Here is a 9897-nt window from a genome sequence, read left to right as displayed (position 1 = left end):
AACTAGGCTATTGCATTTTTTAATTGCTCCTAGAGTTTGAGGTAATCGGTATATAGAACTGGGGCGGGTATGTTTGGGTCCGCCAAAACAGACAAACCTATAGATGAGGATGCAGCTGTAAGATCATTATTACTAAGTCTTTTTTTCATGGCTCGGGAAACCGATTGGGTTACTACATGAAGGGTCGAAGATTTAAGATTAACAATGGTGTCCTCCTGTTAACATAACTTAGTAACTCCTTTATTTTGTTCTCATTCACTCTCTCTCTCTCTCTCTCCCTCTTTTTGAATTTTTTATTAATTTTTGAAAACTTTGAATTTTTTTGTGAATTTTAATTTTTATTTTTATTTTTATTTTTATTCCTTGATATTTTCCTTCTTTTTTTCTTTTTTTTTTTATTTTTTCATCTCTTCTTTCCTTTTTATCCCTTTTTTTAATTCCTTCTTTTTAAATTTTTCTTCTTCTTGTTGTTTCTCTTTCTTTTCCTTTATTATTTTTCATTATATTTATTACTTTTGGATTTTCTCTTTTCTTTTTTTTCTTTTTTTCTTTTTTATGATTTTTCACTATTTTAATTATCCTTTTTTTTGTTTTTGGATTTTTCATTTTTATCTTTCGGGGATTTTTCTTCCTCTTTTTTTTATTTCAGATTTTCCCATTTTTTATATTTAGGCTCTTTTCTCTTCTTTTTTTGTATTTTGCATTTTCCCTCTATTTTTCCTTTTTGATTTTCCATTTTTTTTTGTTTTTTTACTTTGGGTTTTCCCCTTCTTTTTTTATTTTCAGATTTTCCCATTTTTTGTTTTTTTTGTGGTTTTCACCCCTTTTTTGGTTTTTCTTCTTCTTTTTTTATTTTCTCCTTTTTTTTGTATTTTACTTAATCTTTTTTCACTCCTAATAGGGCCCTCTAAAATTGATCACGCAAATGCATCACACAAGGTGGCTGACCCTAGAGTCTAGGCTAACACACAAATGATATGCATGGGCCTGGGGTATGACATCTAAATTCATGGCCAAACCAAAGTCACCATCTTCAAATCTCCATCCATATGGGCTTCTCAAGTTGGTGACTGGCTGAGAGCTTTCCACCGGCCTCATCGGATGCCTAGTCCCGATGGCCCAAATGTACCGGACTCTCTCCTAATAGAACAATGGGCTCCTAGATATCTTGGGATACTATGAAATATGCAAATGCTCATACATATGACAATTATAATGAGGCACAATCATAAAAATAAGCAGGAATAGTAATATAACCAATTCAAAACCTATGCCCAAACACATTCTTAGCATATACATGATAAGAAAGTAGAACATTACATCGTTATCAAGCGTGAACCAGCCCCACTATTTCCATTGTCACTTTAGAAAATAATTGCTCAAATACTTTGAATAATTGCTCGATTACTTGCTCAAAGCGATACTTTAATCGGCATGTGTACGCTAGGCCCCAATCATAATTATCCTTGTAATCATTTATGTTAGCCACAAAAAAGGTTAAAGCAGAACCTTACTTGAACTCTGGACCCGTGAAAAAATAAATAAAAAACCGCTAGTAGGCCCCCTTTTATCTAGTGACAGCCACCTATGACTCCCTCTCACATGCATATATGGGTATTGAAACACCCACCAAACTTGAAGCTGGAGTCAAGGCAAGTGGCCTGTTGTGCTAAAGCCAGGGTGAATTAAATTTTCTGCCACCGATACCCACCCTCTTATGCCACACAAACTGCAACTTTCAGACCAAAGCCACTTGATCAGTCGACCAAATGTCATTTCTGTTGATAGATCAAGTGACAATAGGCGATTTAGGTCCAGGTCAACTCAACAGAAATGTTGTTTGAACTTTAGCACAAAACATGCATGACAGGTTGGGATGTTTCTTTAACTAGGTGTCTGAGTGTCTCCTTGGAGTGAGGCCAGCCTAGAGGTTATTCAGAAATCTCTAAAGAAGCGCAGGGTAATGAAGGGAAAATCTATCATAGGTCACAACCTTAAACTACCTATTCTCTAGCCATTCATCTAGGGCAAGTCACAGTCAAATCATCACCCCAGATACTCCCAATCTTATAACCACCCACCTGGCCTAGTTCTTTCCAACGCCTAAATACCAAACCAAGGCAAAACTATCCTCAAGTTCGAATTCATACCCAACCTGGACAAACCTATCTGCAATCATCCTTTAAACATGACTGAAACCAGACCCTTCTCCTTTGTCATGACCCAAGCTTGGTTTATCACGAGTGCTTGGCTTGTGTACCAGCCCTGAGACCTCTCAATAATAAGCTCTTCGGATAAAGAAAAGGATTTGGCTCTAAAAAAGAAAAACTGTTGTCACATGTAAGACCAAAGATGCATGAAACGAACCAAAACAGCCTCACAATAACAGCTAAACAGAAGATCATTTGACCCTGCTATAGATTACCCACTTCTTACCGAGTCCCCTCTACTGTGAATGGACAAGAAACCAAGAAGCTACACTAAGTTGCGCTTGTGAGAAGCTTCTCATCCGATAGGGACCACCCTGCCAGACCAATGGACATGCCAAAACTGATTTCAGCTAATGACCCACTTACAACTGAGCCTACCCATTGTTTAGATAAAGACTTAACTTAAGATCAACAAGAAGAAGAAAAAAACAGACCTGAAATCACCTATCTTAGCCTGAGAATAAATTTTGGACAGTCTAAAAGGTAGGTGAGAAATCAACATTTAGAAATCTCAGAAATGAGCCTCAACCAGAGGTACTTACTCCAAATGCAGGTTCAGCTTATAAGATCAATGGACCTCACAACCACAACTTCATTTATTAATCATCTGAAGGAAGAAAGAAACAAGATAAAGCAGGTATCTGGAAGAAAAGGCAAGATCAAGACTTAAAAAAAAAATATATTCTGTAATTCCAAACAACATTAACAACACCCTTCCCTTCCAGTCTTCTTATGGGATAGAACTTACAAAAGCATTCTCTGTATTCCGATCATTCAACAGACTCAGAGCAAGACCTGGTTCCTTACCTTTAGCTTATTCAAAACAAGAACTTAGGGGGGCATACTACTTACTCCTAATCCAGCACTTTAAAGATAAATGCAATGTTTGAATAGCTCAAGCTTACTGCCTTTTTATTTTATTTTTTTTATATATATGTATGTATTTTTTCATGCCCAGAATCAAACTAAATAAGGGAACCCCCAAGTTAAGCCCTGCTCTTCTTGTCACTCCATCAATACAAACCTTACAAACACCCTAGCACCTAGGATACTTCAGAACTGTGTGTCTTAAAGCCGAAAACAGCAGTCCCTCAGACCTTCCTTCTACAGTCGCCCCTCTGGTGACCAAAGCTTAACTGAGATAGAAAATCCAGCAATGGGAAATTCCCCTTAGGGTCAGCTACAGCCTCAGTGATTCAGGGAAACATGGAAGATAAGAGCTCAAAGTCAGCAGTGGTTGAATTATGATGGCGGAGCAAGTAAAATGCTGCTTGCTGTCAAAGAAACCTGAGCATCCTAATCTGTAATAACAGTATTCAAATCTAAAAGATGATAGGCTAAGGCCCCTTTGGGAATCATCATGTCAAAGCAAACTCGGACACATATAAAGAAGCAGCTCAGAAGATACAAAACAAGAATTATAAAATATTGAATAATTGAGCCAAGGACTTATTTGAACCAAACAAGAGAAAGAAATTGAGCTGTAGCTCTCACTGTTAGCTATTTCTGAAATAAAACAGGGGAAACAGGCCAAGCAGAGATAAGTCCTAGAATTATGCTTAAGAATGCTTTAGTCCAAGAGAGCCCCAAACAGTGGGTCATTTCCAAGTAAATCAGCCCAAGGTAAAGCAACTCTGATTTCTATAAATCCCAGATACTTGGCTAACTAGGTTCTGGTTTGTCCTTGATCCAGGTAATGCCTATGTCTCACTTTCCATCCAACCGGTCTACTTTGTCTGCACCACCACAGACTTGGCTCATGCAAATTCAAGTAAACCTAATCATGGTGCTCTATAACCAACACAATTCTGGATTCCACATCAGATTATTCAGGAAAACACACCTTCCGCTTTTTTAATATGTTCTCTCTTTTTTGGATATTTTGCAAAACCGAAAAATAGGAAACCAACAGATACCAAATTGTTATTTTAAAGCTGAAACCGATTGCCTCAAGTGCAACCAGTAAGGGAAATGGAGTTCACACTGTTCTTAGCCTTCCCCAGTGGAGTCGCCAATCTGTGAACATCGGGAAAATAACTTCATCGGCAGTTCACTTCATGGCTGAAGTTATGAAGTCGCCACCCATCAGGAATTATCAATGGGGAGTGATGGATCTCCCAGGTTTAAATTTCACAATGTTTTCAGAAATAACGACTCCATATCAATCGGCAGGATAAGGCTAATCTGGGTAAGTTGAGAAGGAGAGGGGGAAGGGGTAATGTGGATACTGGATTTCCCTTCTCTGCTTACAAAAAATGGATAGGAGACTCAGATTCTCTGGTAGTTCGAAAGAGTGATCCCTTCTCCATTCCTAGACCAATCCCCTTTTGGATGTAGGGACCAGAGAAAAAAGGATGAGAAATTGCTTCCTCACCCCTTTTCTATTAGAGCCCCCACCTTTGGACTCAGCTGAATGGTCTGAGAAGAGAGTGAGCGTAAACCTCTCAAACTCCAGAGGATCATCAAGCCTTGAACTGAGAAAAACGAACACAAGAAAGAAGAACGACAATAAAGAAAGTAATGAAAATAAAATCAGATGGAAAGAAAAACACTATGTGAACTGTTAAAATACCTCGGCAAAAAGATGAAGACTAAACCACCTTCGAATTGCTAAAATACCTTAAGAAGGGGATGAGGAAATGAGTTTTACCTCTTGTGGCCTTTACAAGTATCAACGATGCTGGTATTCGCAGATGGGTTTAAAGAACTCGAATGGACGATATGGAATTGTTAGGTCGGCAGTTCGATAGTAGCAGTGGGAGCATATCGACGGCAGAGCAATGGTAGGTTGAGGTTTTAAGGCAGAGATGTGGTGGGACGACGGTAGAGCAGGTCGAAGCACGCCAGACGAAGGATGATAACGCCGATGGGGATATGGGGGTCGTGGGATTTTCCCCTGAATCGCCGCTCTTCTTTCTCTCTCTCAGTTTTCTCTGAATTTTCTTAGTTTCTGCCTCTCCCTCATTCTCTTTTTCTTTCGATTGCTCTCAGTTCTCCCTCTTTTCTCCTTCTTCTTCTTCGGTTTCTCTCTCTCTCTCCGGAAACCCTTCTGCACTTACCCGACACCTCTCTAAAGGAGAGCCACCGAGAGCTCCCTATTCTTTATTCGAAGAAGCCCCTCCTCAAGCTTTCCCCTCTCGACCTCCTCTATTCTCTTGGGAATGGTGTCTGTATTTATAATGGAAGGCAAGGGGAGGTTTTGTCAATTCTCAAAAAATGAAAGGGGTTTTAGGTAAATCAGAGTTCAAAGGGATGAGAGGGTTCATTATTTGGGGTCCAAAGGGTAATTTATGGTAATTTAGGGTAAAGGGCATTTTGGTAATTTTAGGTTTAAAGGGTATTTTGGGGATTTAAGGAATGAGGGGTATCTTGAGGATTTGGACACAATGAAGGTCTTTTGGGAATTTGAAATGAAGGGGTAATTGTGGAATTTTAGGGTATGAAGGGCATTTGGTAAGGGGTATTTTGGTAATTTGGAAGGCAGAAATTTTGGTAATCTTGTTTGAAGGGTATTTTGGTAATTTGGAATAGGTATTTTGGTAGTTTGGTCTGAAGGGTATTTTGGTAATTTTGTTAAGGGTAAGTTGGAAATTTAGAGAAGGGTATTTTGGTAATTTGGTCTGAGGAGTATTTTGGTAATTAGTCAAAGGAATATTTTGGTAACTTGGCAATGAGGGAAGGGTATTGTGGTCATTTGTAGAAGGGGCATGTTGGTAATTTGGTGCAAAGGAGTAATTTGGAAAATTGGATTAGATCAATAGTGGGTTTTGAGATTTGGGTTCTTTGCATAAGATGATAGGTAAGGTTAGATTTAGCCAATCGGGTCGGATAGGGTGGATTTGGAATCCGATCAATTCAGAGCCTTGAAATGGAACCTTGGAGGGATAAAGGGGCAAACAAAGGTGCTTTGGGCTGAAATTTTACAAGTGGGTGTTTGGAGGTGTTCGAGATATGATGGTAATGTTTGATTGGTTGAGGGGGTTCAAGATCGTAGAAGTTTAGGTCAATGGGATGTTTCGAAATGGAATCTTTATTTGATGGATGGGCAAATGGGGGAATCTAGGGCTGAAACTTTATGGGCAGGTGTTTTGGGAGGTCCTAGGTCTAATGGTTAAGGTGTAAGTGGGGGTTAATTGGGGCCATCGGATAGGTTTAACGATGGATTTGGGGGCTTTGGGGCTGAAAGTTGGGATTTTTTGGGTTTTGGGATGTTTTGGAGAGATCAAAGTGTTTGATTGGGAATTTGGAGTGAATTAGAGGTTCAGGCGGCATTCTGAGTAAAAATCAGTTGCTAACAACAGTTTTCCAAATGTTATCTCGGTAAAGATGGATGGTTGTAACTATTTACTTTGGAAGTTTCAAATACTCCCAACATTGGTCAGAGCAGAACTAACAGGGTAGGTAGATGGTTCTCTCCCATGTCCGTCTCAATACCTTTTGGATAACACTACACCCAATCTAGCTTATTCATCGTGGGTCAAACAATACCAAATTTTGCTCAGTTGGCTCCTTGCCACTCTTACAAAACCGGTGATTACACAACTGGTTGGATGCTTTACATGTCGAGATGTTTGGCACATTTTGGAGAACTTATATGCGTCCAAATCAAAGGCCCAGATTACTCAACTTCGGAACCAGCTTCTACTTATCAAAAAGGATGGTGATTCAATGCACATTTACCTTCAGAAAATCAAAAAAGTCACTAACAGTTTGGTAGTTGTTGGATCACCTCTTGAAGACTCAAATATTATTCACCATGTTTTGAATGGGCTTGGGACTGAATACGATGCCTTTGTTACATCCATTCAGACACGATTTGATGATCTCAGCTTTGATGAACTCCAAGCTCTTCTGGTCAATCAGGAGATTCGAATTGAATCTCGTATGCAGTCTCTATCTCCATTTCCCTCTGCTAATTATTCATCAAAGAGTTCCCACCCAAAACCTCAATAGCTTGAAAAAAATTCCAAGGACTCCAGCAACATTGGTAAGTCTAAAATGCCAATAACCCTTGTCAGATTTGTGGGGTCACAATCACTCGGCCTTCTAGTGCCGCTATCGGTACAATCAACACTTCAAACCTAAGCCCAAGAAGACCACTGCACCTAATGACTCTACACTAGCATCATACAATGCTTCTCTAAATGCTTCAAAAGAGGATGCCTATTGGTACCCAAATTCTGGGATAACTAACCACATAACCTCGGACTTAAGCAAACTATAGCTACATTCAAAATACACTGGTCCCGATCAAGTCACTATTGGCAATGGTGAAGGTTTGGCAATATCCCATATTGGTTCTAGTATTATATCATCTTCTTCTCGTTCTTTACTTTTGAAAGACATATTACATGTGCCAAATATACAAAGGAATCTACTCTTTGTGGCTCAATTTGCTTTTGATAATGATGTTTATTTTGAGTTTTACCCTCACAATCGGCGATTGAGAACACCTCTACTTCAAGGGGCAACTAAGCATGGTCTTTATAGTCTACCTTTGCAACTGAATAAAGCTAATGAATCAAATAAAGTTGCATTTCTTGGTGTTCGAACATCGGTAGGCACTTGGCACTCTCGTCTTGGGTATCCATCGTCAATAGTAGTTAAGCATGTTGTGAGTTGCTTTAAGCTTCCAGTATCTAGTATGTCTTCTTCTTTCTGTTCAACATGTCCACAAGGAAAAAGTCATCGATTGCATCTTCTACCAATCAATTCAGTCTACTCTAGGCCTTTGGAATTGATTGTCTCTGATTTATGGAGACCTCCTATCACTTATGTAGGGGGCTTCAAATATTATATATCATTATGGATTACTATAGTAGATATTTGTGTTTTTTTCCTCTCTTTCAAAAATTAGATGCCCTTGGTGTGTATTAAATTCAAACAACATGCTGAACGATTGCTCGGCCATCCTATCTGGGTGTTTCAATCTGATGGGGGAGGTGAATTTTGTAGTTTTTGTTCCTACATGGAAAATGAAGGCATACCCATCGCTTCTCTTGTCCCCATATGCAAGCACAAAATGGAAAAATTGAACGAAAACACAAACAAATCGTTGAAACGGGCCTTACCTTGATGAATCATGCTTTTGTTCCTCGTACTCATTAGTTTGATGCTTTTGAGACTACTGTGTATTTACTCAATCGGTTGCCCACTTGGGCTCTTCATGGCAAGACTCCATATGAAATGCTCTTCGGTAAGAATGCAGACTACAAATTCCTAAAAACTTTTGGGTGTTTATGCTTTCCATACATTTGGCCTTATATGACTCACAAGTTGGATTATAGATCAAAGCCATGTGATTTTATGGGCTATAGTTCTCTTTGTTGTGACTATAAATGCTTGAGTCTTGAAACTGTGCACTACTTCATCAATGTGCATGCTCAATTTAGTGAATGCTCTTTTCCCTTTCAAAAACTCAAGTTGTTCTTTAGGCCCATCCACCTCAAATTCTATGAGGCCCACAACACCTTTAATGTCACCAGTTTTATTGCCTCCATCATCTAATGGGCCTACCCCTGGTACTAATTCTGACAATGGGCCCATGCTCAATCTGGATTTATCATCTAATGGGCATGCTTTTGATTATTCTAACAATAGGCCCATGCTCAATTTGGATTTATCTTCATCCAACTTGGATTCGTCCTCATCCATGGGTCCATGCATGTCACCTGTTGACAATGTTTCATGTGTTGAGCCTACACAACCTATACAAGTCCAAAATGTTCATCCTATGAATACACAAGCCAAGGCTGGTATTTTTTGCCCCACCAAGAAGTATTCATTGGTCCCTACTAAGTATCCTCTATCTGAAGTGGAACCCACATGCTTCTCATCTGCAAATCGCCATGGCCATTGGAGAGCTACTATGCAGGATGAACTTGATGCACTACTACGGAATGGTACATGGGATTTGGTCCAACCCAAGCCCACTGCTAATTTTGTGGGTTGCAAATGGGTTTATCGTATCAAATGAAAACCTGATGGCACTATTGACCATTACAAGGCCCGACTGGTTGCCAAAGGTTACAACCAACGTGAAGGCCTCGATTATAATGAAACATTTAGCCCAATTATTAAACCCACAACTCTTTGGGTGATTCTTAGTATTGCCATTTCTCAGCATTGGCCCTTGCACCAGCTAGACATACAAAATGTCTTTTTACATGGAGACTTATCTAAAGAGGTTTTTATGCATCAACCCCTAGGATTTATTGATCATGATAATCCACATTATGTGTGTCGCTTATGCAAGTCCCTTTATGGGCTCAAACATGCCCCTCGAGCCTAGTACTCCAAGCTCAGTTCATTTCTCGTTGGTGAAGGATTTGTCATGTCTAAATCTGACACATCATTGTTCATCTCTATTCATGGTACTACATCTCTCTATGTATTGATCTATGTTGATGACATCATTGTCATTGGGCCTAACTCAGTTGCCATCTCCAATTTACTTCAGCAAATGGGCTCCCACTTTGCTCTCAAGGAGCTCATCCCACTTCACTATTTTTTGGGCATTGAAGCCATACGCACTAAACCTAGGCTCTTCCTCTCCCAAATAAAATATATGCAAGATCTATTGCAGACCCTCTCTAGGGATGACATCAAACCCATTAAAATGCCTATGGCGTCATCCACTCAGCTCTCTCGCAATGATGGTGATCCTCTTTCGGATCCCACCATCTAT

At 39.5% G+C, this 9897-nt stretch overlaps 1 long non-coding RNA gene across 1 annotated transcript; it reads right to left on the bottom strand.

The window, feature by feature from the left end:
• Positions 1–333: 333 nt before the first annotated feature.
• LOC148803199 (uncharacterized) lies at positions 334–5353 on the bottom strand. The gene is made up of 2 exons (XR_016081340.1): positions 4861–5353; positions 334–3511 (listed from the first exon to the last, which is right to left on the bottom strand). It is a non-coding gene; the product is annotated as an uncharacterized LOC148803199 (long non-coding RNA).
• Positions 5354–9897: the final 4544 nt, after the last annotated feature.

The sequence above is a fragment of the Nelumbo nucifera genome, chromosome 1 (genome assembly GCF_055504915.1).
Source record: "Nelumbo nucifera cultivar China Antique chromosome 1, China Antique-T2T, whole genome shotgun sequence".
In the NCBI taxonomy this organism is placed as follows: Eukaryota; Viridiplantae; Streptophyta; class Magnoliopsida; order Proteales; family Nelumbonaceae; genus Nelumbo; species Nelumbo nucifera.
The sequence above is the reverse complement of the archived record's forward strand: the minus strand, read 5'-3'. Positions and strand labels throughout refer to the sequence as shown.